This window comes from Bos indicus x Bos taurus, chromosome X (assembly GCF_003369695.1).
Source record: "Bos indicus x Bos taurus breed Angus x Brahman F1 hybrid chromosome X, Bos_hybrid_MaternalHap_v2.0, whole genome shotgun sequence".
In the NCBI taxonomy this organism is placed as follows: domain Eukaryota; kingdom Metazoa; phylum Chordata; class Mammalia; order Artiodactyla; family Bovidae; genus Bos; species Bos indicus x Bos taurus.
Window position 1 is genome coordinate 75,327,640 of NC_040105.1, and position 15,143 is coordinate 75,342,782.

Sequence of the window (15,143 nt, forward strand, 5' to 3'; positions counted from 1 at the left end):
TGTCTACAAACAATAAATGCTGGAAAGGATGTGGAGAAAAGGGAACTCTCTTACAGTGTTGGTGGAAATGCAAACTAATGCAACCATGATGGAGAACTGTTTGGAGATTCCTTAAAAAAATGGAAATAAAACTGCCATATGACCCAGCAATCCCACTACTGGGCATAAACACCAAGGAAATCATAATTGAAAGAGACACATGTACCCCAATGTTCATTGAATCACTGTTTACAATAGCCAGAGAATGGAAGCAAACTAGACGCCCATCAGCAGACAAATGGATAAGAAAGCTGTAGTACATATACACAATGGATTATTACTCAGCTATTAAAAAGAATACACTTGAATGAGTTCTAATGAGGTAGATGAAACTGGAGCCTATTATACAGAGTGAAATAAGTCAGAAAGAAAAACACCAATACAGTATACTAATACATATATATGGAATTTAGAAAGATGGTAATGATGACCCTATATGCGAGACAGCAAAGAGACACAGATGTAAAGAACAGTCTTTTGGATTCTGTGAGAGAAGGTGAGGGTGGGATGGCTTGAGATAATAGCTTTGAAACATGTATATTATCATATGTGAAACAGATCACCAGTCAAGGTTTGATTCATGAGACAGGGTGTTCAGGGCTGGTGCACTGGGATAACCCTGAGGGATGGGATGGGTAGGGGGTGGAAGGGGGGTTCAAGATGGGTAACACATGTACACCCATGGCTGATTCATATCAATGTATAGCAAAACTACTACAATATTGTAATCAGCCTTTTAATTAATAAATTAATTTTTTAAAAAAACTAAGATCATGATATTTTGTCTCATTACTTCATGACAAGTAGATGGGAAAAGAATGGAAACAGTGATAGACTTTATTTTCTCGAGCTCCAAAATCACTGCAGATAGTGACTGCAGCCACAAAATTAAAAGACCCTTGTTCCTTGGAAGAAAAACTATGAACAACCTCGACAGCATATTAAAAATCAGAGGCATTATTTACTGACAAAGGTCCACACAGTCAAAGCTACAGTTTTTCCAGTATTCATGTATGGATGTGAATTGGACCATAAATAAGGCTGAGCACTGAAAAATTGATGGTTTTGAACTATCGTGCCACTTGGACTGCAAGGAGATAAAACCAGTCAATCCCAAAGGAAATCAGTCTTGAATCTTCATTGGAAGGACTGATACTAAAGCTGAAGCTCCAATACCTTGGCCACCTGATGCCAATAGCTGACTCATTAGAAAAGACCTTGATGCTTGGAAAGATTGAAGGCAGGAGAAGGGGGTGACAGAGGACAAGATGTTTTGATGGCATCACTGACTCAATGGAAATGAGTTTGACCAAGCTGTGGGAGATGGTGAAGGACAGGGAAGCCTGGTGTACTGAAATCCATGGAGTCACAGAAGTCAGACATGACTGAGTGGCTGCACAACAACTACAATATGTACATAGTTTTACAGTATAGCTATGAAAGTGAAAGTGAAAATGAAGTCGCTCAGTTGTGTCCGTCTCTTTGCGACCCAATAGTCTGTAGCCTACCAGGCTCCTCAGTCCATGGGATTTTCCAGGCAAGAATACTGAAGTGGGTTGCCATTTCCTTCTCCAGGGGATCTTCCTGACCCAGGGATCGAACCCAGGTCTCTTGCATTGCAGGCAGACTCTTTATCCTCTGAGTCACCAGGGAAGCCCCAGCTATATAGTTATATATAAATATATATATATAAAATAATAATAATTATGTATAATATAATGTGTATATATTATACATAGTATAATTATATATAATATAATCATATATTATATTTATATATTATATTTTATATATTTATATTAATATATTATATTTATATATTATATATGTATTATATACCTATTCTTATATTGTTTTTATGATTTGGCTATTTTGAATAACATTCATTGAACATGGAGTTGTAGATATCACTTTGAGATAGTTATTTTCTTTCCTTTGGATAAAAACCCATAATGAAGCAGGAGGCAGATGGGCCCCCAAGGTAAATCAGTTGGAGATTCATTCTCTATTGACCAAAACTCCTAGACAAGAGTAGCAAGGCAATTAAGGGATGAGGCTGGACCCTACACAGACCACATATTTCTCATTCCTGAAGTAAGGAGACATCCCGACCACACATGCACAAAAAAGTCTCCTTGGAGGCCAAAGCAGAGTCATGTCAACTGATGTTTTACCCAGACATCTTTTTGGTAAAATTCAGCTTAGCTAAAAGATGCATGTACACACATGGGAAGATCCTGAGATATACCAAATACAGTCTGTGAGCCACACAAATCAAATGATTGGCCAAAGAAATCTAAAATAAATGCCCCATAAAAGTAATCCAAACTAGGTGGGTGAAACTGGAGCCTATTATTCAGAGTGAAGTAAGACAGAAAGAGAAACACCAATACAGCATGTTAATGCATATATATGGAATTTAGGAAGATGGTAATGATGATTTTATATGTAAGGCAGCAAAAGAGATACAGATGTAAAGAACAGACTTTTGGACTAAGTGGGAGTAGACAAGGGTGGGATGATTTAAGAGAATAGCACTGAAACGTGTATATCACCATATGTAAAATAGATGACCAGTGCAAGTTTGATGTATGAAGTATGGCACTCAAAGTCAATGCTCTGGGACAACCCAGAGGGATGGGGTGGGGAGGGAAGTGGGAGGGGGTTTCAGGATGGGGATGGATACATGTGTACCCGTGACTGATTCATGTAGATGTATGACAAAACCCACCAAATATTGTAAACTAATTATCCTCCAATTAAAATAAATTAATTAAAAAGAAAAAAAAAGTAATTCAAGCTGCCACAAAGGCTTAACTCAGGAACACTCTCCCTGAGTCTGCCTGCATGTCTACTCACACATATTATATTTTTTTCCTCTTAAAAAAAAAAAAAAAAAAAAACTCCATTTCACTACTTTCTGTCTTCTTGGAAATTCTTTTCTCAAAGCTTAAGGGCCAGGGTCCTTGTCACTGACCACTGATCTAGTGGCTAGGATATGGTGCTTTCACTGCCATGACCCAGCTCCCATCTCTGGTTGGGAATCCAGGCCCCACTCCAAGCTGTTGTAGGCTGAGGCCACCTGAGATCTAGAAGCAGGGTTGATGGATTATATGGTAGTTCTACTTTTAATTTTTTGAAAAGCCTCCATACTGTTTTCCATGATGGCTGTATAAATTTATGTCTCCACAAATAGGGTACAAGGTTCTCTTTTCTCCACATCCTCATCAACACTTACTGTTTCTTGTATTTTGATAATAGTGTTGACTAAAAAGATGCACAACTTGAGCTTTGCAAGTTAAGTTTTATTTGGAGCAAAATGAGGACTGCAGCCCTGGAGACAGCACCTCAGTTAATTCTGAGGGACTGCTCCAAAGTGACAGTTGGGGAAGGTCAATATAAAAGATTTCATTGAAGGGGGAGTTCAGTGCAATCAAGGGCTTACTTTGCAAAAAAGATTTTATGCTAGTCACAAGAATTGATATCACCACGTATGGACTTAGTGATTTTCTAGATATGAAGAAATACAAGGATTGGGATCACGAAATCATTTACCGAAAAGTATCTATCTAAAGACTTGTTCTATTGAATTTCCTGGAGAAAAGAGTGTTTCAGATGATATTTCTGAAACACCACTCTGTTACCTCAGTATCAATCAATCAGAGGAAAGTCATGCACCCTGCATCCCTCACCCCAGATGTTGCCTTTAAAAAAATTCTCTGAAAATAATTCCTTGAAAGTTTTCATCTTTACAGATGAGCCACTTTTACTTCTTGGTTGGTCCTGCAATAAACATTTTTCTGCTCCAAATCTGACATTTTTATTTGCTTAGCCTCACTGTGAGGCAGGCACACAAACTTGGATTTGAAAACAATGTCAAAAATTTGTTCCTGATATTTTCTTTACTGTGTAGCCTATTTACCTACTCTATTCTGGTATGCTGGATATGTTCCTTTCTTTCAGATGTTTGCTTTTATCCAATCAAGTTCCCAAGTGCAAGTGAAAACTTCATGAATTTGGAAATATCTATATGAATTTTAAATTCTTGGTTTATGAGCATTAAAGTAATTAGAGATATTCAAACAGTACTCATTAACAAATAGAATAAGCTAATTTATAGGTGGTGTCCTTGACCTTGGAATTAGCACAAGAAATGAAAACCCTAAACATAAACTAATCTGAAAGAAAAAGGTACATTATTAGCGTGTCCGGGAAGATATAACTTTCTAAATTAAAGTGGAAGTTTTACACATGTAGCATATTATTTTTTAATTTTATTTTATTTTTAAACTTTACAATATTGTATTAGTTTTGCCAAATATTGAAATGAATCCGCCACAGGTATACCCGCGTTCCCCATCCTGAACCCTCCTCCCTCCTCCCTCCCCTACCATCCCTCTGGGTCGTCCCAGTGCACCAGCCCCAAGCATCCAGTACCGTGTATTGAACCTGGACTGGCGACTCGTTTCATACATGATATTATACATGTTTCAATGCTATTCTCCCAAATCTCCCCACCCTCTCCCTCTCCCACAGAGTCCATAAGACTGATCTATACATCGGTGTCTCTTTTGCTGTCTCGTACACAGGGTTATTGTTACCATCTTTCTAAATTCCATATATATGCGTTAGTATACTGTATTGGTGTTTTTCTTTCTGGCTTACTTCACTCTGTATAATAGGTTCCAGTTTCATCCATCTCATTAGAACTGATTCAAATGTATTCTTTTCAATGGCTGAGTAATACTCCATTGTGTATATGTACCACAGCTTTCTTATCCATTCATCTGCTGATGGGCATCTAGGTTGCTTCCATGCTATTTCACGCCAGTCAGAATGGCTGCGATCCAAAAGTCTACAAGCAATAAATGCTGGAGAGGGTGTGGAGAAAAGGGAACTCTCTTACACTGTTGGTGGGAATGCAAACTAGTACAGCCACTATGGAGAACAGTGTGGAGATTCCTTAAAAAACTGGAAATAGAACTGCCTTATGATCCAGCAATCCCACTGCTGGGCATACACACTGAGGAAACCAGAAGGGAAAGAGACATGTGTACCCCAATGTTCATCACAGCACATTTTATAATAGCCAGGACATGGAAGCATATTTTTTTAATGTGAAAATATCACAATGATAAAAAATTATAAGAATGTTTGAAAATGACAAAGTTTTGCATAAAACTAATGCCAATTGTCAGAGGATAGAAAAGCTTAAAAGGCATAAAGATTAAATGGGGATGAAAAAGCCATGAATGTAAAAAAAGAAAACTATTGAATTTGTAACATATATTTACTATTCTCAGAATGGTAAATATAATACAAAATCTGTAGCAAGTTATCTCAGAAATTAGAATTCAACACACTTAAAGCCAAGGTCTGAGGCTCTCTTTCCATATGACTTGTCATCTTCTATTTAATGACCATAGACAATATATTTAATACTGGCCAACTATCTTTCAGACAGTCACAAAGGCATTGAGATGATATAAAATCAAACTTGCAACCACTATTGAAAAAGCACATGTCCTAAAGGTAATGGGTAAGTGGTAAGACAACTGATCTAAAAATAATCAGCAATGTGTTGCTGAGTGGGCAACCTAGTTATTCTAAAATTGACAGCTTTTAATTAATAAATCCAAATGCAGAGAATCAAGATGGCGGAGGAGTAGGAGAATGTGGAGTTCATGCCTCCCCCAAAGGCATCAAGAATACATATACAAATCGAAAAATTCATATGGAGCACATGCAGAGGATATCAGATACCTAAAAGGACAAGAAAGACCCCCACGTATAAGGGTAGGATGAAAGAAAGAAGACAGGAAAAATAAGAGCAGAGGAAGCAATACAAGACCTCCACCCCTGGGGGAGGGGGAGCTGAAGGAGAAGAGAGATTGCCCTCACTAGCTGGGATATCAGTTGGGACAGAAAGGGAGCTTTGGGGGTTGTTGGTGGAGAGCACCACATTCTGTCTATGGAAAACTGGACAGAGTGAGACCTACACAGATGGCCCTGCATGTCCCAGCCTGAGAGGTGTGTCCACTGGTGCATACAGAATCTGGGTGCTGGAAAATGGAGTTTAGAGAACAGGCCCAGGGAGAGGACTGCCATTAGCTCAAAGGAGACAGTGTGAGGGGACAGAGTGAGGAAATTGGCAGCAAAGAATGCATGTGAAGGAAACCTGGAACACCATAGAAGCCAAGTATCATTGTTGAGTAATGCAGAAGGGGCAGGGCTGCCATTGTATTATCTCTCCCTAAGCACAAGGCAATGCCTCCCTAGGCATTAGGAAGGGCTTCTGTGAGGGCAAGCACTCTCATGACCCAGTGGCTACCACAACCTCTACACTCATCCCCATTGCAATGGGAAATCCTACAACCCTGGCAGCCACTGTCCCCTCCTCCACACCATCTCTGCTGCAGCAGGTGCTCTCATGACCCCAGTCTTCACAGACTCTGGACCCTCTCCTCACTGGGTCAGAATCATGGGCTCTGAAGCAGTACTGAGAACAGATCCTTGTGGTTGGCTCACATGCAGAGGTGGGGCTGAAACCACAGCTGAGCCCCCAGAGGCTGTGCAACTAAGGAAGAAAACCTGAAATCTCTCCTTGCAATTGTGCAAACTGCAGATTGACACCCCTGCAATTAGCTTTGCAAACTCAGCACCTACAGAATATATGAATAGACAATAAATTTTTCCACAGCCAAAACAAATTTAGCTTTAGCAGCTAAATTTTGTGGGCATTTACATGCAGAGTTTGGACTAGACAGAAGAGGATACATTGAATGAATTGTGGATTTGAATGAATACATTGAATAAGTGGACTTCTTTCCTTTTTCTGAACTCTATGATAAATCAGAGCCTTGATACAAGCAGAGGCCCTTTGCACCTGTTGGCCCCCCTTAGACAGTCCAGATGACTTTGGGTACATTTCTTCAAGTCCTCAGATTTCCCATGTTGGTCAACAATCCTGAGTTTTATTTGAAGGTATATAGCAGGCACCCGCCCCCTCCCAAGTGAAAGATTCCAGAGAGGGGGCAGTTGAAAGATAGTGGGTAATACCCACCCAGTGGAAAGATACGCAAGGGGGACATCATCTGGTTGAATGATATCAGGGTTTTCTGAGTTGTAGGTGACTCAGTAGTCTTTGCTGAGTGATTAAGGTAGAGGGTTATCTGATGCTTTCCCTCAATTTGGCTGCCTTAATACAATTTGTTGGGATAAAAGTAAAGATATTATATGAGAACTTTGCTCCAAATGAAAGGGGTAAAACTCCTATAATTTGATATATGATAGAAGCAAATATTATCTTTGTGGACACTTATATGCAGGGATTGGGCCAGGCCAGAGTCTGAACTGCTCTGATATCACCCACAGTGAGTCCAGATCCATGATTACTGCAATCCTAGGACCTGACTTCAGTGAATCTCTGCTGGTGGCCTTATTAAAAAAAAAAAAAAAATACCTGAGAGAAACTAGGGCCAATTTACAGCATATCCATGGTTAAAGTGAGGCTGAGAGCAGTGCCAACAACAATGTAATCTGAGAGTTTGTGCAATGGATAAAAGATGACACAACAGAGGACACCCACAGGTGAACATTTCCAGAGGACTATTCAGTGGATTCTCTCTAGTGGGAGTGCTCCAATTCTGCCTACTTTATATTGAAGATCAGAAAAACAGCTAAGAAACAAATCTGGTGGCCTTTACTCCAACATCTAGGGACCAGGCCCCACCTCTTACAGAATGGTGACAACCACAGAACAAAGGAGAGGACTTGCTCAATATCTAGTGCAGGCTCTGGTCACCTTAATGTCAGTCACAAATCCTATCAAGGTATGTGTATGGCCAGCATACACCGAAAAAAGTGGAGGCAGATATCTATACTAAACACAGTTCTTGTACCACAAAATATTAAAGCCATGCAAGCTACACAGGGATATTCTCACATGAAAATAACTTTCCAAGATAGTCCAAATGTCTGGCATCAAGAGGAAAAGCAACTAGAGAATTTAGTCTTGAAGATAAGCAGGGCTTCAGTGCAAGAGGTCTACAGGGAAGGGGAAAACAGAGACACCATTCTTGGAGGGCACACACAAGGCCTCATGTGCATGGGGACCCACTAAAAAGCAGTAACTCTACAGGAAATGGGGTTAGACCAACTTAGGGGTATTGGAAGGTCTACTGGGAAGGTGAAGGTCAACCATAGTCCACTCTGGAGGCAGTGATACTGGTAGCAGAACCCCGAGGGAAATTTGATCAGAGTGCGCTATCCTGGAGGTCCACATTTCACTACAAAGACACGATTCCACCCAACAATCTGTAGGCTACAGTGCTGGAAAGCCTCAAGCCAAACAACCAAAAACAACATAGCCCCACCCATCAGAAAACAGGCTTCTTAAAGTTGTACTGAGCTCATGGTCACCTCAAATCACACCCTTTGGCACACCCTTGTCCATCAGAGTGACAGGTCTCAGTTCCACCCACTACAAGGCAGGCACCAAGAAGCCCACTCAAAAAATTGGATCAACATGACCCACCAGAGGGCGGGCACCAGAAACAAGAAAAATGTGATCCTGCAGCCTGGGAAAAGAAGACAGCAAACACAGAAATTTAGATAAAATAATACAACAGAAAAATATGTTGCAAATGAAGGAACAAAATAAAAACCCACAAAGCTAAATGATTAAGATATAGGCAATCTACCAGAAAAAATAATTCATAATAATTATAGTAAGCATGATACGTGATTCAAAATCTAGTAAAAAGGCTAAAAACACAGATACTGAGATACAAGAAATTAAAAACGGAGCTATAATATTCAAAGAACAGCAAGATTAACAATTGCTGTTGTTCAATGGCTAAGTCATGTCTGATTTTTGTGAATGAGTGAACTGTAATATGTCAGGTTAATCTGTTCTCCACTATCTCATGGAGTATGTCTAAATTCAGGCCCACTGAGTCAGTGATGTTATTTAACCACATTATCCTCTGTTTTCTCCTTCTCCTTTAGCCTTCAATTTTTCTCAGCATCAGGGTATTTTCCAAATAGTTTACTCCTCAAATCAGGTGGATAAAATATTGGAGCTTCACCTTCAGCATCAGTCCTTCCAGTGAATATTCAGGGTTGATTTCCTTTAGGTTTGATCTCCTCACAGCCCAAAGGAATTTCAAAAGTCTTCAGCACAACAATTTGAAAGCATCAATTATTCAATGGTCAGCCTTCTTCATGGTTCAAAAATCACAGCCATATAAGACTACTGGATAAACTATAGCTGACTATACAGACCTGAGAGGAGCTACTCCACGTTCAAGGTCAGGAGGGGTGGCCATGAGGAAATATTCCTTTCCAAGTTAAGGAGCAGCAGCTGAGCTTTGCTGGAGCAGCCGTGAAGAGATACCCCAAGTCCAAGGTAAGAGAAACCCAAGTAAGATGGTAGGTGTGCTGAAAGAGCATCAGAGGGCAGACACATTGAAACCAGAATCAAAGAAAACTACTCCATCTGATTACATGGAACACAGCCTTGTCTAACTCAATGAAATTAATCCATACAGTGAGGGGCCACCCAAGACGGGGAGGTAATGGTGGAGAGGTCTGACAGAATGTTTTCCACTGGAGAAGAGAATAGCAAATCACTTCATTATTCTTGCCTTGAGAACCCCATGAATGGTATGAAAAGGCAAAATGATAGGATACTGAAAGAGGAACTCCCCAGTTCAGTAGATGCCCAATATGCTACTGGAGATCAGTGGAGAAATAACACCAGAAAGAATGAAGGGATGGAGCCAAAGCAAACACAATACCCAGCTGTGGATGTGAATGGTGACAGAAGCAAGGTCTGATGCTGTAAAGAGCAATATTGTATAGGAACCTGGAATGTCAGATCCATAAATCAAGGCAAATTGGAAGTGGTCAAACAGGAGATGGCAAGAGTGAACGTCGACATTCTAGGATTCAGCGAACTAAAATGGACTGGGTGAATTTAACTCAGATGACCATTATATCTACTATTGTGGGCAGGAATCATTTAGAAGAAATGGAGTAGCCATCATGGTCAACGAAAGAGTCTGAAATGCAGTACTTGGATGCAATCTCAAAAATGACTGAATATTCTCTGTTCGTTTCCAAGGCAAACCATTCAATATCAGAGTAATCCAAGACTTTGCCCCAACCAGTAACGCTGAAGAAGCTGAAGTTGAACGGTTCTATGAAGACCTACAAGACCTTTTGGAACTAAAATCCAAAAAATATGTCCTTTTCATTAGAGGGGACTGGAATGCAAAAGTAGGAAGTCAAGAAACACCTGGGGTAACAGGCAAATTTGGCCTTGGAGAATGGAATGAAGCAAGGCAAAGGCTAATAGAGTTTTGCCAAAAGAACACACTGGTCATAGCAAAAACCCTCTTCCAACAGCACAAGAGAAGACTCTACACATGGACATCACCAGACGGTCAACATCAAAATCAGATTGATTATATTCTTTGCAGTCAAAGATGGAGAAGCTCTAAACAGTCAGTAAAAAGACTGGGAGCTGACTGTGGCTCCGATCATGAACTCCTTATTGCTAAAGTCAGACTTAAATTGAAGAAAGTAGGGAAAATCACTAGACCATTCAGGTATGACCTAAATCAAATCCCTTATGATTATACAGCAGAAGTGAGAAATAGATTTAAGGGCCTAGATCTGATAGACAGAGTTCCTGAAAACTATGGATAGAGGTTCATGACACTGTACAGGAGACAGGGATCAAGACCATCCCCATGGAAAAGAAATGCAAAAAAGCGAAATGGCTGTCTGGGGAGGCCTTACAAATAGCTGTGAAAAGAAGAGAAGAAAAGGAGAAAAGGGAAGATATAACCATCTAAATGCAGAGTTCCAAAGAATAGCTAGGAGAAATAAGAAAGTCTTCCTCAGTTATCAAAGCAAAGAAATAGAGGAAAACAACAGAGTGGGAAAGACTAGAGATCTCTTCAAGAAAATTAGACATACCAAGGGAACATTTCATGCAAAGATGGGCTTGATAAAGGACAGAAATCATATGGACCTAACAGAAGCAGAAGATATTAAGAAGAGGGGGCAAGAATAAACAGAAGAACTGTACAAAAATAGATCTTCACGACCAAGATCATCACAATGGTGAGATCACTCACCTAGAGCCAGACATCCTGGAATGTGAAGTCAAGTGGGCCTTAGAAAGCATCGCTACGAACAAAGCTAGTGGAGGTGATGGAATTCCAGTTGAGCTATTTCAAATCCTGAAAGATGATGCTGTGAAAGTTCTGCACCCAATATGCCAGTAAATTTGGAAAACTCAACAGTGGCCACAGGACTGGAAAAGGTCAGTTTTCATTCCAACCCCAAAGAAAGGCAATGCCAAAGAATGCTCAAACTACTGCACAGTTACACTCATCTCACATGCTAGTAAAGTAATGCTCAAAATTCTCCAAGCCAGGCTTCAGCGATATGTGAACCGTTAACTTCCAGATGTTCAAGCTGGTTTTAGAAAAGGCAGAACAACTAGAAATCAAATTGCCCACATCCACTGGATCATGGAAAAAGTAAGAGAGTTCCAGAAAAACATATATTTCTGCTTTATTGACTATGCCAAAGCCTTTGACTGTGTGGATCACAATAAACTGTGGGAAATTCTGAAAGAGATGTGATTACCAGACGACCTGACTTGCCTCTTGGGAAACCTGTATGCAGATCAGGAAGCAACAGTTAGAACTGGACACGGAACAACAAACTGTTTCCAAATAGGAAAAGGAGTATGTCAAGGCTGTATATTGTCACTCTGCTTATTTAACTGATATGCAGAGTACATTATGAGAAATGCTGGGATGGAAGACGCACAAGCTGGAATCAAGATTGCCAGGAGAAATATCAGTAACCTCAGATATGTAGATGACACCACCCTTATGGCAGAAAGTGAAGGGGAACTAAAAAGCCTCTTGATAAAAGTGAAAGAGGAGAGTGAAAGGGTTGGCTTAAAGCTCAACATTCAAAAAACTAAAATCATGGCATCTTGTCCCATCACTTCATGACAAATAGATGGGGAAACAGTGGAAATAATGTCAGACTTTATTTTGGAGGGATCCAAAATCACTGCAAATGGTGACTGAAGCCTTGAAATTAAAAGATGCTTACTCCTTGGAAGGAAAGTTATGACCAACCTAGATAGCATATTCAAAAGCAGAGACATTACTTTGCCATCAAAGGTCCATCTAGTCAAGGCTATGGTTTTTCCAGTGGTCATGTATGATATTGAGAGTTGGACTGTGAAGAAAGCTGAGCACTGAAGAATTGATGCTTTTGAACTGTGGTGTTGGAGAGGACTCTTTAGAGTCCCTTGGACTTCAAGGAGATCCATCCAATCCATCCCAAAGGAGATCAGTCCTGATTTTCATTGGAAGGACTGATGCTGAAGCTGAAACTCCAAAACTTTGGCCACCTCGTTAGAAGAGTTGACTCATTGGAAAAGACTATGATGCTTGGAGGGATTGGGGGCAGGAGGAGAAGAGGACGACAGAGGATGAGATGGCTGGATGGTATCACTGACTCCATGGGCATGAGTTTGAGTGAATTCTGGGAGTTGGTGAGGGACAGGGAGGCCTGGCGTGCTACAATTCATGGGGTAGCAAAGAGTCGGACACGACTGAGCAACTGAAATGAACTGATGCAGACCCTTGCCAGCAAGGTGATGTCTCTGCTTCTTAATATGCTATCTAGGTTTGTCATAATTTTTTTACCAAGGGGAAAGCATCCTTTAATTTCATGGCTGCAGTCACTGTATAGAGTGATTTTGAAGGCTACAAAAATTAAATATATTACTGCTTCCACTTTTTCCCCTTCTATTTGTCATGAATTGATGAGACCGACTGTCATAATCCTAGTTTTTTTTTTGTTTGTTTGTTTGTTTGTTTTGTTTTCATTTTTTTTTTTTTAATGTTGACTCTCAAACCAGGATTTTTTATCTCCGGCTAGCATTTACTCTCCTCCTTCACCCTCATCAAGAGGTTCTTTAGTTTCTCTTCATTTTATGCTATCAGAATTGTATAATCTGTATATTTGAGATGGTTGATATTTCTCCCAGCAATCTTGATTTTAGCTTGTGATTCATTCAGTCTTGCATTTTACATGATGTACTCCTCATATAAGTTAAATAAGCAGGCTTACAATATGCACCCTTGTTGGACTCCTTTCCCAGTTTGGAACCACTCAACTGTTCCATGTATGATTCCAACTGTTGTATCTTGATTTGCATGCAGGTTTCTCAAGAGACAAGTAAGATGGTCAGGTACTCCCTTCTCTTCAAGATTTTTTTTCATATTTTATTGTGATCCATAGTCAAAAGATTTAGTGCAGTCAATGGAGCAGAAGTAGATGTGTTTCTGGAATTCCCTTGCTTTCTCCTCACTCCAATGACTTGCTTTCTCCTAAGTCCAATGAATGTTGTCAATTTGACCCCTGCTCTATCTTTCTCTTTGAAACCCAGTCTATACATCTGAAAATTCTCAAGTTATGTACTGCTGAAGCCCAGCTTGAAGGATTTTGAGGATAACCTTGTTAGCATGTGAAAATGTTAGCAATTGTACAGTAACTTGAATACTCGATGGCATTGCCTTTCTTTGGGATTGGAATGAAACTGACCTTTTCCAATCCTGTGGCCATTTCTGAGTTTCTCAAATTTGCTGAAATATTAAATGAAGCACTTTAACATCATCATCTTTTAAGATTTGAAATAGCCCAGCTGGAATCCCATCACCTCTGTTAGCTTTGTTTGCAATGACGATTCCTAAGGCCTACTTTACTTTACACTTCAGGATGTCTGTCTCTAGGTGAATGATCATACTATCATGGTTATTTGGGTTATTAGGACCTTTTTTTTGTTTGTTTGTTTTTTTGTATAGTTCTTTGCATTATTGCCACCTCTTTTGTTTCTATTAGATCCGTGCCATCTCTGTCCTTTATCATGCCTATTCTTCCATGAAGTATTCCCTTGGTATCTCCAATTTTCTTTAAGAGATGTCTAGTCTTTCCCATTGTATTGTTTTCCCCTATTTCTTTGTACTGTTCATTTAAGAAGACCTTCATATCTCTCCTTTCTGTTCTTTGAAAGCCTGCATTCAGTTCAATATAACTTTAACTTTCCCCTTTACCTTTCACTTCTTTTCTTTCCTAAGCTATTTGTGAAGCCTCCTCAGACAACCACCTTCCCTTCTTACATTTCTTTTTATTTGGGATGGTTTTGGTTATTGCCTCTTATACAATATCATGGATATCAATCCATAATTCTTCAGGCACTATCCACCAGATCTAATCCCTTGAATCTATTGTCATCTCCACTGTATAAGAGATTTTATTTAGGTCATTCCTGAATGGCTAGTGGTTTTCCCTACTTTCTTCAATTTAAGCCTGAATTTTGCAATAAGTAGCTCATGATTTTAGCCACAGTCAGCTTCAGGACTTGTTTTTACTGACTATACAGAGTTTCTCCATTTTTGGCTGCAAAGAACATAATCAATCTGAGATCCATATTGATCATCTGGTGATGTCCATGTGAAGAGTCTTCTCTTGGGTTAGCGGAAATTGGTGTTTGCTATGACCATTGTGTTATTTTTCATAAAACTCTGTTAGCCTCTTCCTGCTTCATTTTGTACTCCAAGCGAAACATGCCTGCTACTCGAGGTATCTCTTGATTTCCTACTTTTTCATTCTAATCCACTATGATGTAAAGGACATTTTTCATTAGGGTTAGGATTAAGTGTACAACAGCTTTACAACAATTGTTAAACATTGTTTAACACAAAATAAGAAAAAATACCTACACAATCAACCCCAAAGTATTAGAAAATGGCAATAAGAACATATAGATCAATAATTACTTTAAATATAAATGGATTAAATGCTCCAACCAAAAGACAAGGATTGGTTGAATGGATACAAAAACAAGACCCATATACATGCTGTCTACAAGAAATCCACTCCAGACCTCAAGACACATATAGACTGAAAGTGAGAGAATGGAAAAATATATTCCACGCAAATGGGAAGCAAAATAAAGCTGGAGTTGCAATCCCCATATCAGACAAAAAAGACATTAAAAT

At 39.6% G+C, this 15,143-nt stretch overlaps 1 protein-coding gene across 1 annotated transcript in view; it reads left to right on the forward strand.

Moving 5' to 3' along the window:
- The window catches only part of CYLC1 (cylicin 1), a 132,324-nt gene that overhangs the window by 40,149 nt on the left and 77,032 nt on the right, over positions 1–15,143 (forward strand). The window lies entirely within an intron of this gene.